Source organism: Alligator mississippiensis, chromosome 2, assembly GCF_030867095.1.
Source record: "Alligator mississippiensis isolate rAllMis1 chromosome 2, rAllMis1, whole genome shotgun sequence".
Classification (NCBI taxonomy): Eukaryota; Metazoa; Chordata; order Crocodylia; family Alligatoridae; genus Alligator; species Alligator mississippiensis.
Genome location: NC_081825.1, coordinates 228,485,790 through 228,500,253, shown reverse-complemented (window position 1 = coordinate 228,500,253; position 14,464 = coordinate 228,485,790). Strand labels below are relative to the sequence as shown.

General features: G+C 42.7%; 1 protein-coding gene across 13 annotated transcripts in view; it reads left to right on the top strand.

The window, feature by feature from the left end:
- The first annotated feature begins 12 nt into the window (after positions 1-12).
- Positions 13-14,464, top strand: part of CELF1 (CUGBP Elav-like family member 1) — an 81,959-nt gene continuing 67,507 nt past the window's right edge. For 5 of the 13 annotated variants that reach the window (XM_059722858.1, XM_019476752.2, XM_019476751.2 and 2 more), the window contains exon 1: positions 44-142. The gene's annotated coding sequence lies outside the window, so the exon portion shown is untranslated. Of the gene's footprint in view, positions 143-2,098; positions 2,142-2,161; positions 2,184-14,464 lie in introns of those variants that run through there. The other 8 variants (XM_014602309.3, XM_059722859.1, XM_006267777.4 and 5 more) reach the window with 4 other exon arrangements.

The window sequence follows — 14,464 nt, the reverse complement described above, 5'->3', positions numbered from 1 at the left end:
GTCCCGGAAGTGCCGCCATCTTGCGTAGCCGGCCTGAGGCGGAGGAGCGGAGCGGCGCGGGCGCGGGCGGATCCCTGGGGCAGGTGAGGGCGGCCGCCGCCAGGAGGAGCCCGGGCCGGGCAGGGACGGCGCGGAGCCAGCGGTAAGCGCGGCCCTCCCTTGCCCCCCGGCGGCGCTTGCCGCCTCCCGCCGCGTCTCGCCTCCCCGCCCCGCTCCGCCCCGCCCCCGCGCGACCCCCGCACCCGCAGAGCGGGCCGGGCCGGGCCCTGGGGGCGGGGCGGTGTGGAGGGAGGACCCGTGCGAGTCGCCCCCTGCCGGCGCTGGGGTCTGGGGCCCGCGGGCGGCGGCGGCCGCTTTGCCCGTAGAGCCGCCGGGCTGGTGCGGACCTGCCGGTGTCCGGGGGGTGGGTCTCCGCGGCCGCTGCCGGGCCGGGCGGCTCCGAGGGAGCGCGGGCAAGAAAAAGCGGATTAAGTACATAGTGAAGGGAGGCTTGGGGGGACGGGAGAGAAGATATAAGGAACCTCGGGGGGAAGGGGAGTCGTCAGGAATAAGAAAAATTTAGAGCAGAGATAAGAGTAAGCGGGATCTAAGGTGGGGGGGCGCATTACTGAGGTGGAGGTTAAAAGGTGAGGCCACAGTGAGATGCGGCACTGAAGGGTTAGCTTGATATGTTCCAGGGGATTGGCAGGGCAGGTCGTCTTTCCCTGTGAAATTCACAGGCACTGTCCTTGAATTGTGTCAGTGGGCACTGGGCATCAGAGACTTGCGTTTGGAGTCTGCCACAGGGGCAGTCGATGGATGTGCTGGATATTGAAGAAAGAGGAGTTGGGGGGCAGGGAGGGCTTTGCCTCTGGCATAAGCTTCTGGTGAGAAGTTGACCAGAGATTAGTTTTGCTGAACATGTTGCAGTGCATCTTTTCTCCCACTTATTTGGGCTTCTGAGTGTTACTGTCTGAAACCTGTAATAGCCAGACTGCATAGGTGTTATAGGTCACTGTAGACCAGTTCGTCAAATGGAGTTTACTGAACTGTGATCCTCTCATTTCTGTAGTAAATCCACACTTGTTCTCATGCTCAGTGATGTTACATGAGGCTCGTGCTGGTTTTCTGTCAGAGCAAAGTGTGGTGCTGCTCTTCCTAGAACCGTTTCAGGAATCCACATATAGAATAGTCAGCAATGGCAATACCTTGTTTTTGAGCCTGATGTTTGAAGATGCTACTTAGCTCCTGGCTGCCTGTGGTAGGAAAGCTCCTGAGGTATAGTGCTTAGATCCTTTAAAGCAGGTGTGTCAGATGTGTGGCTCCTGGGTTGGATTCAGCAAGCAGAGCTATGTCATTTGGCCCTCACTGTTCCTAGATGGTCCAGGAAATTGGGGAGAGGATGAGACCAGGATGGGGGCTGTTGCCAGAATTTGGGATACCAGCTCCTTTACAGATATATGTTGGCACTGGGAGGCAAATGGAAGCTACATTAACCCCAGTGCTCACTGCTCACCTTCCTGCAGCCAGTATCTGGATTTATCCTGCAAGGAGCCTTGTGGTTTAGATCTGGCCCTGGGGGTTGGGTGCATTTGACATCTCTGCTCTGACTTTTTTCCAGGTGCTTCTCTGTCCAAATCCAAAGACTCCTTGAAGTCAAATGGAATTTACCCACCCAGTTCCAGAGGTGGACCTAGAAGCATCTAGTTTTAGGATCTTCCCTTTAAATAGTTGACTCTTTTTTCTAGATGGACATAGATGTGTTAGTCTGAAGTCAAGTAAAAGGCAGGGTAGATTTGCATCTTATAGACTAACCAAAATGTGTGCATGCGGCACAAGCTTTTGTGAGCTGAAGGTTACTTCATCAGCATCTGATGAACTGAGCTGAGGTTTGCAAAAGCTTGTGCTGTGCACAAGAAATACATTTACCTTCTTTTCTAGAAAACAGGCTTCAAAGCATAATGCTAAAAATGTTTTAGCTCAGTCTGTGCCCATACTTAAATCTTTTGGTAGTCTTAATATAGAAAATTTGTTATGTTTCGTGGAGTAGCTGTACCCTTTCTGAATGATCTTTCAATGATAGCTATTTTCCTTCCAGCACAAGGTTCTAATGTTGAATTGGAGAGGAGGACTGAGAGAGTACATCCCCTGATCCTGCTCAGGTAAAGTTAAACACACAAGTTTATCTGAGCAGTCCCAATCAGGTAAATGAGACCATTTATGTATGCGCACACGTGTTTGCAGGATCAGGTTCTTACTTCTCACCAAATTCAGCAGAAAGCAGGGATTAAAAATGTTGGAAGAAATATTTACGTTTTCTAACATTAACACAGGAAATTACATGAAAATTAAATTATTTTAAAATTTGATTCCTTCTAAATGCTGTGTCTGTATTAATGTATGAGTGGTAGAACTTTCTTTCCATTAATATACAGCTTCTCTCTTCTCTGCATGGTCATTTTGAACTATATAGTGTCATAGTCTTATACAGTAGAAATTTTATTATTCTTGCATTTAAGACTTATTTTTAATGATTTTTCTTTCCCATCTAGTTATCAGAATATATTTCATCAGCAGCACTATTAAAGATGAGGAACTGCTCCATCTATTTTGTTCATTTTTAGTAACATGAACTTCGGCATGCATCCACAGCTCTTTCCACAGTACACATCCATCACAAAGCTGCCTGTATCTCACAGTTTTTAACTGATTTTTAGAACTGGTTAGAGGCATATTAGTTACAAATAACAGTGTTCACTTGTGTTCCTACAGTATCTTTTCTGCTAATGTTGCTGATATTTCAGCATCTGTACCTTCCATGCCACCTAACCTTGACTGTCAGTGCATTCTGGGAAGATCTGTGCAGTTATCTCAATGCCTGGCAGAAATGCACAGATAATGGCAATATCAGCACATGGTAGAGTGCATTCTGGGTATTCTCTTGTACAGAGGGGAAGGAAAGCTGTGCAGGTAGTTATACGAATGTAGTTGGAGTGTTCTGTCCTGGCTGCAAATACAATAGCTACTAATAGGAAGAACCATGTTTTAGTTTAATTCTGTGGCAGAAAGAACTATAGGTAGCTGTCACATTTCTGTCCATGCAAAACTTATTGCATCCTTTTTTATGTCCCTTTCCTTAGTTTCTTGCAGTCTCTTTCATTTCTTTTTTTGTGTGTGTGCTGCCAGTATCTTGCTCTTTCACTCAGGGTTACAGGATCAGGGAATTTAGCTTCATGCTTTCACTCTATGTATCCTCCAGTCTGCATCCCTAAACAGATTCCTTATATCATTCTCTGCTAAAGTGCTCTCAGTGTGAGCTTCATTAATTTGGCTCACTACTCTTAAAAGGTTGCTTTCCCACCCCCTAATCTTTTAGAACATTTGGTTATGGTATTGTGAATAAAGGAGAGCTGCTGGAATTTATAAAGTCTCTCACAAGGAGATCTTAAAGAAGTTGAGTAATCATGAGGTAAAAGATAAAACAAGGTGGTGGGTTAGAAACTGGCTATGGAAAATAAAATAAATACTGTAACAGGAAAAAAGTTATTTTGCCATGGTGAAAACGTTTAATAGAACAGTGCTTTAAGGAAATAATTCTTTATACTGCATAACCTTTTCTGTGGAGATCCTAGCACAGGATCTTATGGGGGTCAGGAGTTTAGCAGGATGCCAAAAAGGCTTTGATTTGTAGGTTTGGATTGTGAGACCATCCACAGTTTCACCCTTGCTTGTTTCTAGTCCCATCCTAGCTCTCTTCCCTTTGTTCCTCTGACACCTGCCCCTCCCAGTCTCCTGTTCCTGACTCGTTTTTCCTCAGTTTCTGAGACTGCTTGTGTCACAGGAGGTAAAATGGAATCTATTCCAGACCATGCACTTCTTTCAAGGTTTCCAAGACTTCACACTAGGCTAGAATCCCAGGTACTCAAAAGAAAGAGCGTCCAAGTTTTAAAATCAGAAACAGTCATTCAGAGAGGTGTCATCTAACATGATATCTAGTCTTTTAATTTATAATATACAAGTCACTGCTGAAGCAGACTGGACTGGGAAGGACCATCGTGTTCATGGTTGCCTCCTGGCTTTTCATGAATTACCGCTGAGAAGTGAGAGCTGGTGATGGTCAAAGGAGTGCATGTACTTTGTCTGATCAGTTTCCTTCCTTTCTAATTTATCCTTATCTCCCTCTTTCAAGAACCCTCAGCAAAAAAGGCAAGTGTAATGAGCTATCCTTCATTCTTTTTCACATTAGAACAGTAAAACCAGTCCCAGGAAGGGGATAAGGACTGTACTTGAATTTATTCCTAGTTGAGAAGAAATGAGGAGGCGGTTGACAAGTGCTCAGTTTAAAGATCTCCTAACATTTTGGGGGAGATGCAAAGATTTAAAATAGAAATGTCACAGTCCACCCTGACTACAAAGGACAATTTCTGACATCAGTAGACTAGTAAAATGCACACCTCTGTCCTACTTGGCAAACTCAGGCACAAACAGCCCCGTTTGCCTTTCAGCCTCTTCAGTGCCGGTATTGCTCCTTGTCTTTTGATTTGCCACTCCTTCAGGCTATTTAAAAAGTAATTTATTGTCTTGGCAACCACCTTCTGGCAGGAAGGGGTTCATCTCTCTTCAGTGTTCAGTGACTGTTGGTAGGGGTTCCATCAAAAAACAAATCCTCAGGAATTCTCTGAAATAGAAATAATGAACTGATAATTCTTTATAACAGGGTTGTCAGACTCACTTGGGGCCCTGATCTGGATCCGAGTGCAGGGCTCCTTATGGGGCATATCCAGTACGGGTGGCCGCAGTGGTGGAAGCAATGAGGAGTTCACTGCCGATGGCCAGAGCTAGCGTGGCCCTGAATTCTGCAATGGGCCATGTCTTCTGGTTGCCCACCACTAGCCCAGCAGGCTGGATAGAGCAGCTCTGTGGGCCAAATCTATACAGTCCTGCTGTATAGACAATTCACCTGCGGGTAGATATAGACTTACAGTTTCAGTCTCAAGATTTCACAAGTGCTAAAGTGAATTCTTTAGTTGTAAAAGTCAGTCAGGATATTCCACTTTGTCTTGTTACTGGTGATGTGTGTACACAAGGGGTGTCAAACTCATCTAGCTTCATGGGTCAGGTGAAGGGCATGGGGCTGACCTGTGAGCTGGATCAGACCCACAGACCAGCCGTATGCACTGGAGTCAGTGTGGCGGGCCAGTGTGGCATAGGCAGTTCATGCAGTGTATGCCTTGGCACTGGTTTCAGGGCTTGCATGCAGAGCCAGCATGGGGTGCAGGCTGCATGGGTGCCTCGCCAGAATGCTGTGGCATGCTAGCTCTGATGCGTGGGTCTAGATTTGTAGCCCTGATGCAGACCAGCCCTGGAGGTAGCACGCAGGGCCAGTCTGACGGGGTGCCACATGCACATGCCAGGTCCAGCCCTGTATGCTACATGCAGCATGGGCTGGTCCTGGTCTAGAGCTGCATGTGGCATATGGGACCAGCCTGGAGTTCACACTGCATGTGGTGCTCCCACGGGACCATCTATACACACTGACCCTGTCATGCAGGGACGGTCTGTGGGCCTGATCTGGCTCTAGAACCACTGCACGGGGCCAGTCCAGCAAGTCATCTCATGTAGCATATGCCAGACGAGCTCCATGTGCTGCATGCAGGGCTGGGGTCAGGGCCAGCACATGCCACATGGGGTCAGTCCAAGATCCATGGGCTGGATCCGGTCCCCAGGCAACATCTTTGATACCCTTGGGGTACATACTGTAGTGGATAATTGTGCATGCATGATCTCTTCAGTTTTTCTTCGTGTCCTTCCTTCCATTCAGTGTAGGCCATCCTGTCAAGAGAATTCATCTTGCCTGTGTAAGATGATTCTGTAGTAATAGTTTTTTCTGCAGTGTCCTGCACAAAAACTCGACATGGCTGGTTTTTCTACTTGGTGCCAGGTTCAGAGGTTTGGCAGCTAACATGGTGATGAGGTCCATTCAGGGAATTTGGACACACCAGGAGAGGAAATAGTATAAACTGATTAACGCCAAAGTTCTGTGCCTCCTAGAAATCCACCTTCTAATGTGCTGGGCACAATAGAACCCGTGTTTAGTCCCGTGTTTCTTAACCCATGGGTCGCCACCCAAAAGTGCTTCGCAAGAATGTATGAAAGGGCTGCAGACAAACTTTACAAATGGATTCTCCTTTAAAGAATAAAAACTTGGGGAAGTGACTTTTCCCTTGCAGGCTTGCAGAGTTCCAGCCTGCATGGGGGGCCCCCCATGCTCCACATACACCTCACCCTGCTTCAGACACCCATCCCCTGCCCCACACTGGGGGCGGTAGGTCAGGAATGTGAAGGGCACTGCATTGAGACTGGCCATCAGTGTTTGCAAGTAGATCCTGGTACAAAAGTGGTTGAGAATCACTGCTCTAGTCCATCTGATCTTAGTAAAAGGAAGAGCATCGTGGCTATCTAGCTAAGCAGAGGATGTAGATCAGTTGGAGGGAAGTCTTCAGACTGCTGTGTTTCAGCTCCTAGCAGGGAATTTTACAGCCTCACTGCAAGTTCCCCCTCCTTTTGAAGTAAAAAGAGAGTCTAAGACCTTTCTGCTGTACCTGGTCAGTAGGCTTTCTATATGTATGTTCTCATACGGTCAGGCTCACAAAGGAGAAGGCGCAAGTAATATTAGTGACTTTGTATTGGCCAAGAAGGCACCTGTTCTCTAGTTCCTTGATTATAGGCTGGCCTAACCATATTTCCTTTTCTTTTAGAAAAGATCTGCTCTCCCAAGGGTCAGGTTTTTAGATAAAGGCGGAATACCAGTGACTAACTGTATAATTTTTGACAAACCTCATATGAAGATGGATACTTTGAAGGTGTTCCACTTAGACTGTGTACAACCCAAGTGGAAGTTTTCCTAGGTGCCTTTACAAGTGTTACTGGTTTAACTTAAATTTAAAGCATTAAATCAGTGTTTCTCTGTCTTGCATATAATTACTTAATGGACAGAAATTGATTATTTGCTGATTATCAAAATGACCCCTCCCACCTCATTATCACCTTTTTTTAAAAAAATGTATTCGTGAAGAGACTGTCCAGGCAACCCAATTGGACTTCATTTCCATAAGGCATGTGATTCATTACTTTCTGTTAAAATAAGTAGTATAAGAAAGTACTAGGCATACGTTTCTTACCAACATTCCCTCCTATTCTTTTTCCTGGGGTTAAAGAATACAGTAATGATGGATGATCATAAGAAGGCTGTTTTCCCTCTTCCTGAGTCTCTCTGAAGGCCTTTTATAGGAGAGAAGTTAGTAGGCAAAAGGCTAGAGATTTCAGGATGATGCTTTGCTTTCTGGACCTTTAAGAACCAATCCAAACTTGTTTCTTAATAGATCCTTGGAAGTTATCAATTAAACAAGCTTTTACTCTGAGCAAGATTTTGCTTTTAAAAAAAAAAAAATTGCGGAGTCTCTCTTATCTTTGATATGTACCTGGCTAAATAACCACTGTCTGGGGCTTCCTAGCCTTGATGGCACCAGCTAGTCTTATTTACACTAACTGGGTTCCAGGAATTCTTTAGGACTCTTGTTTTCATGCCTCCATTAAGAATAACACCAGAGGCTTCTGGGAAAGCTTGGACAAGGCATTAGCAAAGTTAGGCAGTTATAATATGCTGATATAGAAGGTATAACTCTATAAAGATTATTTGTATGTTTAAAACTAAACCTTCAGCATGCATTCTACATCATTTCTGATTGTCTAAAGTTTGTGTCAACAATATGCTAATGTGGTTTTAAAATAGGCTATACTGTTTTGGTTTCCATTTGTAAATTTACCAAAAATAAGCTAACCTGATAATAACCAGGTTTAAATGAGTACAAATGCCTGCAAGGGGTTGTATAGCTTTAACTAAATTGGTTTAAATTCACTATTTTATTTAAACCAGAGCAACTTTGTGTGTGGATCAGAGCTAATTCTTCTTATTCTAGAATCTGGCTGAAGTTCACAGAAGTGATGCAATAAATGTTTGTTTCTAGCTTTGCTTTCTGTCACAGAGTTAAGAGTTCTTCAGGGATCATTTGAATAAAGATACGTGTTTCACTGTTAAAATATCATGAAGCTACAGTATCTAGCACACTTTCTTTCATAGGCAGAGAATTTCTTTGTGCTTAGACATCAAGCATCACCCCAGAGCTGTATTCATAACTCATTTTTTTAAGGTTCAAAATTGAGGTGCCATGGTAAAGTGTAACACCTTGACTCTGTATTCATTTGAGTCTCTCAAGAATGTATCTGGGTGTTTCATTTCAGTCTGGACCTCTTAGTAGCCCTTACCTCTGCTTGGATGTTTCACAGTACTAAGGTGGGTCCTTCACATGCACCTGACCTCCTTCATAAATTAAACTTAGTGTTACATAACACAAAGGAATTGTGCTTCTCTACTTTTGCCCAAAACTAAAGCTTCCAAGAGAGAAGGTTTAATAGTACATGCTAGCCATTGGTATTTTAGAGGTGTGGAACAAAAAGAAAGTATTTAATTCAGTATTTCAAAGTGGTTGAGACATTGCATTGGTGAAGCCTGCAAATCAAGGAATGTATATCTGGCAATCAACATCAAGGCCCACTTGCTGAGACTGGTGGTGCCTTTGGAGGCTGAGAGATCTTACCACATGAGGAAATGTGCAGAGTGGACACCTAGTCATGCTTTCATACCTTTGCAGAATTATACATCATGGCGTTTAGGATGTCAATGGATACTGCTTTTGGTGGTTAGAGGGTGATCCATATGGTGGTTTTCCAGAAGTAGAAAAGTAATTTAGAACCCTAAATATAGTTCTGTTTCAATACTTCCTGAAGGCAACTTTAATATAAAATAAATACTTTTCTTTAACATAGCTATAGTATTCTTACACTGTTACTCACAGAACACTTTTTCTAAACTTTCCTGCCAAGCTGCCTGCCTCTTCTTATTGTAGCCTTTCCAAAAAAATCATTTCTGTTGGCTCATTAATAAGTTAATTTTAAAAACAAAATAATTTGCTCTTTTTTCTTCCTCTTTTTTTTCTTGTTTGTGAGTCTCAGTACCCAGCCCATGTATTTAAATTGTACAGCATTTAGCATAATTTAAAAATAGAGAGCACAGTTACCTGCTACTCTTTTTTTTCACAGTAAGGTATATTCTTGGTTAGCTAGGCATGACTAATTAAAATGATTAAGCAAGCTTGTCAGGGAGAAGATTTTGTATTTATTCTTTTGAAGTGCAAAATGCAGTTTTGACTGTTCAGTTGCAAAAATAAGAGGTTATATTGATTGTTGTATTTTCACAATTAAGCTGTAGTAACCAAACTAGAGGCTTTCTTTGTACTAACCACAGGGAAAACGTGTAGTAGCCAGTTTGGAAAAGTATCAACATAGATACGCCAAAATTATTGCTACAGATCAGTTAGAAAATTATCCAGGTAGGTGAGTGGGCAGGTGCTTCTAAAGCAACTTGGAAAGTATGACCTGTGCAGATCAGATGGTAATTTTTAAACATTGATAAATGTTGATAAATTGGAAAATGTTTCCTGTAATTAAGTTTTATTTTTCCAGAGCTGGTACTGTAAGGATTTTGTTTGGTTGTGGATATTGAAAACTTCTTTATAACTAAAATGAACTCAGCTAAATTATACTTAAAGTAAAAGTCAGAATGGAACATCTTTTTTGTGCACCTTAATTATTTTTCTTCTCCAGCACTGTATGACAGTGAATGAGTGTGAAGGAACTTGTCTTAGTAATGGCCCCTTTCAGCAACCATTTATGGGTAGAGCAGTCCAGCTCCCTCCTCCTCTCTCTGAGAGAGCTGAGCAGAATCTGGTCTGCTGGAGCTGTCGTTCCACTTTCTGCTTTCTATATTTATACAGCAGCAGCAGCACACTAGCTAGCTAGGCAGTGTGGCTTGCCTTGTGCACGCTCGGCATTTGCCGATCAGAATTGTGAGCCAGGGCTTGCAGTCTCTGTCCTTGCGTCCATCCATCTGTCTGTTTGTCTCTGCGTCTCTGGGGAGGAGGACTGACGTTCCAAGTGGAAAGGTGATCTGTTTGTGGGGGTTCTTCTGTTAGTTGCAATTCATGAAAGTTGGGATTTAGGACTGGGAGTGGAGGAGGGTGTGAAGTTGCCTTGTTGGGCAACTGTAAAGGGTGAGTACTTACATCAGAAAGGTGCTACACACTCCAAGAGGAGAGCTGCACTTCTCTGGGGCACTTTGTTGACTCTGCCAGCCTTGACAACTGGGATTAGTAAGATGCTAGACCCTGCCCAAGAAAAGCTGTTGTCACTGCCTGCCATGAAGATTAGTGAAATCTAGATTCTATACTAGAAGATCCATGTGCTGTTTACCTGTTTTGGGTAGGGGGGATTAATGATAAACTAGACCCTGCCCAGCCTACTTTTGAATAAGGAGATACAGTGTAGATGCATGCTGGCCGTTGAGGCTATACAGAATGCCTTATTTGGAAGAGCTAGAAACTAACTGCTTTCTCTGGCTCTGCATTTATATGAACCTCTCTCTAAAGCCCTGTTTACGCTAGGGCTATCTTTGAAAAGATGGTTGTCTTTGATACTGGATCAGTTGAGCTGGTGACAGCATGGTAAACAGTGTTGATAAAACATGCTCTTAGCAAAGTTAGTGAAATGATGCAGAAAATAGTGGCAGCAGCTAAGCCAGTGATTAGCAACGGTGGGAAATTTTGAAAACATTTCCTGAGGCTCAAGGCTAAAACATTTGCAACTTCCGCTGACTTCTTTTGGAGTTATGGATGTTGTATGCCTTATGGAGATCAGGCCCCAAGCCTCTTAAGTTTGGCTATAGAATGTTTCTGCTGTGTCCTTCTTGCAGAGTAAAGGGACAGGTTTTTGCTATGACTTTCCTTAGGTCTCTGAAGAGACCTGGAATGAATTGATTTCTTTCTTAGCATTTCAGTGTTCCCAGCCTGTTCCCAATGTTTGATATTGGGGCCTGTCTCCCTCCCCCCATACAGAGAAAACAAGAATGTTCTGGAGGTGAACAGATTCAGACTGCTGCAGCAGTGTCTAAAATATGATTAAAACAGCAGAGTGTGCCATTGATGTTATGGCAGGGTAGATAAAAATCAACGATCATTTAAATCATGATTTAAATCGAATCCACTGTATGTGATGTAATATCATCTCTCTGTAAACCTATTCCTGAGGTGGCTTTGTGTTGTGGCTGGGTTGGATCTTTGTTGATGGCAAAATGTAGACACATGCTAGCAGTTGTGCCCTTTTCATGTGGCAGTTCTTTGACATTCATGTTGCATACATGGCTTCTGAGGTGCTAAGCCCTCCTCTTTGCAAGTGCCAAAGAACCTGAAGTGTCTTTCAGTTGCCCTATCTTTTTGCAGCTGTTACCTTTTGCTTTTTCTGTTTGCCCATTTCCTGTCTCCCACAACTGTCCCACCCTCCTTCATTTGTTTTAGAAGAGCAAAGTACTAAAGATTGAATTGGAACAGGTGCTTGTTTAAAATTCAAATTAGAATTAAAAACTGGGACATTACCAATGGAACTGCTGGTCCAGGGTACTACAGGATTACCAAGCTCCTCTATTCTCTGGCCTTTAAAATGCTTCAAAGTAACCTTTTTACCTTCAGCCTTAACCTTGTAAGGAAAGCAGAAGTAGGTCTAAATGCCACTCTTTGGAAATGACCACTGAGAGGTCTTTTATTCATCAGTATAGCCTGTGATAAGAATCAAGATACTTATCTTGGGTAGTGTGATAGGAAAATATCTGTTCATCAGAGGCAGTGGAGCAGACAAGCAAGGCAAGGTCTAGCTTTAGAAAGCTTCATTTCTTGGAAAGAAGGTGCTTTGAACAACCTTCCTCTGCAGTAAAATCAGCCTTGTTTCTTTGGCCTTTTGGGTCAAAGGCAGCTGCTTGGAGGTATCCTTATTTTTAGAGGCTCAAAAGAGCCACTTAGCATAGCATAATGCTTAGGTATTGATAAGCAGAAAATCCTACATGAAAAAGTATGTTGGGCTTCAGTCTTGAGGGAGAATGCCCACAAGCATATTCTGGATCTATTAGAATGATTTTTTTTCATGTCTTGTTCTTAGAGATGGGCATATCAAAGCAGGAAGTGAACAGGAATTTAACTTCTGTCTAGCGTGTTTTGAAATGGAAGTTCCAGAGTTCCAGGGGAAGGCTTATTTCTAGTTTTCTTCTGGCTACTAATGTTCTCCAATAATTTAGAAGCTGTTATTATTCCCAGTATTGTTCCTGTTATTGCCTGAAAAGGGCTATAATAAACACGTATGTGTGTTTATATGTTTTGTTATGCAGTTAACAGGTTGTGACTTGTGTTCAGTTTATTAAATCTTCATTAATTAAGGAAAAATGAGATTCAGGATTCAAGCTGAATTAACTTGTGCACATAAATGAAGGCTAAAACGATGACTTTTGAGGAAGAATTTAGAAGAATTAAATTTATATAGGTCAGTCGAGTAGTGGAGCAGAGTTGTATGCAAGTATTAAAAAGCAGCCCATGGATGGTGAGGAATTTTCTAAAAGGTATAATTAGGAGTAGTGGAATGAAACTGAACAAAAGGTAATGAAGATGAATGTTAGGGTAAACACACTGACAATGAGACTTATTACCTAGTTAAATATTTTCTCAAGAGAATCTCATCACTTAGGCAATTTTAAATTTAAACAGGACAAATCTATGGAAAATTAAATGTGGGGACTTCAGTACTGGACTCTGGTACTCTTAGTATATTTCTATTGATTATTTTTCTTAGCATTTCAGTCTTACCTCTTTTGCATGCTGATATCAATTTTGGGGGGCAGAGGGGGGTGGAGAAGTCTCCAGAAATTAAATGGGAGGTGTGAAGGATCAGTAGGAGACTGCAAGTACATTTACCACTGTATGGGAATGTGCAGTAGAGACGTAATGACTAACTCCTACAGAATGTATAAAAAATTCAGTACCTGACTTGATGTGTAATGCAGATGTGACAGCAGGACTCTCTGCACGTTTTGGGAAAAGTTGGAAGGCCCGCTACTGTTTTCAGGGCAGAGAAGATGGAGTCGTGGCATTTGGACCATCATGCCCTGACTCTTGATCACCCCCTCTCCCTTGCATGCGCACGCACACACTTTATTTTTTTACAGTAAACAATGGTGTAGTCTCCTAGAATCCTGTGAAAGGGGTAAGAGGATTTTGTAGCTGCTTTGATTCCTCATTAAGAGGTTCAGCCAATAGCTATATTTATAGCACTTGTTTTGACATGAAGTTTCTCCAGTCTCCTTCTTCTGTTAACAGTGGAATCCAACTAATGTCACATTATGCCCTGCAGAAAAAAGTGAATGAAGAGAGTAGCCAGAGAAACATACAAGTGAAGAATGAACAAAAACATGCATGAAACTGCAAACAAGCATCTGAATTTTTCTCGTGTTTCCCAAAGTGTCGATACATTCTCAGACCAAAAATGCAGTTGAATGCAGTGGTACTGGGTCACTGCAGTAAAGAGTCCTGTCCCTGTGGCCCCCCCCCTCCCCCCCCCATGAATGTCTTGGGTCAGGTGACAGCTTCAGACCCAGCACAGCAGGGAAATCTGGCAGGACCTTGGAGAATCATGAAGAGAATGCAAAACTGCCCTGGCACAGCTGTCAGTGAATATTAATCATTGCAGGCAAGCTAGACTGGAGAAAGTGTTTGGCAAACTCAGGGAGGACCATGAGTTTTGTTGTGGAATAAAAGGCAACTTAAATCAGTAAAGAGAGAGAGGTTCTTTCCCCAAGCTTAGATGACTTTTAGACTTCTACAACTTTCTTTTCAAATGATATTTCTCCAAACAAAAGTGAAGGCCATACTCAGGATAACATTAAAACTGACCTGATAGTTTAATATATTGCTTTTTACATGTTATACCATCCTTGGTTGAGATTGAAAAACCTTGGAGGCAGAAACCATGTTTCCTCTTTATTTTGTACAGTGTATAGCATCCTTCAGGCATTTGATAAATAATAATTGTGGAGGAATGGGAAAAATTACATAGAAACGGGAATGACAGGAAATCCAAAGCGAATGTACTGTTTGACGCGCACAAACCTCTGATTTGCTGCAGTGCAAAGGATGACTTTTTTAATTGTACAAAGTCAGGAAATTTGAAAGTTTCCACAGCACCACTACAAAATATGGTGCTGTGTGGTAACAGAAATAACATAAAGTATTTGGAAAGTGCCAGCTTTATATGTACAATATTTAAACCTCTCAAAATATTAAAATGTTTTTTGCCTTTGGAAGCAATTTGAATCTACATTCATTCTTTTAAATACAGTAGTGGCCCAGTTCTTTTGCTGAAGTTAATGGTTGAAGCTCTATTCAAGTAAAAAGAAGCTGCGTGCCCTAGTGTACTTTAAGAGAAATCAAACTATCGGAGGTGTTTTGCTGCCCTTGTCAACAGACATAAAAGCCGCAGTTTGTGTGGTGTATAA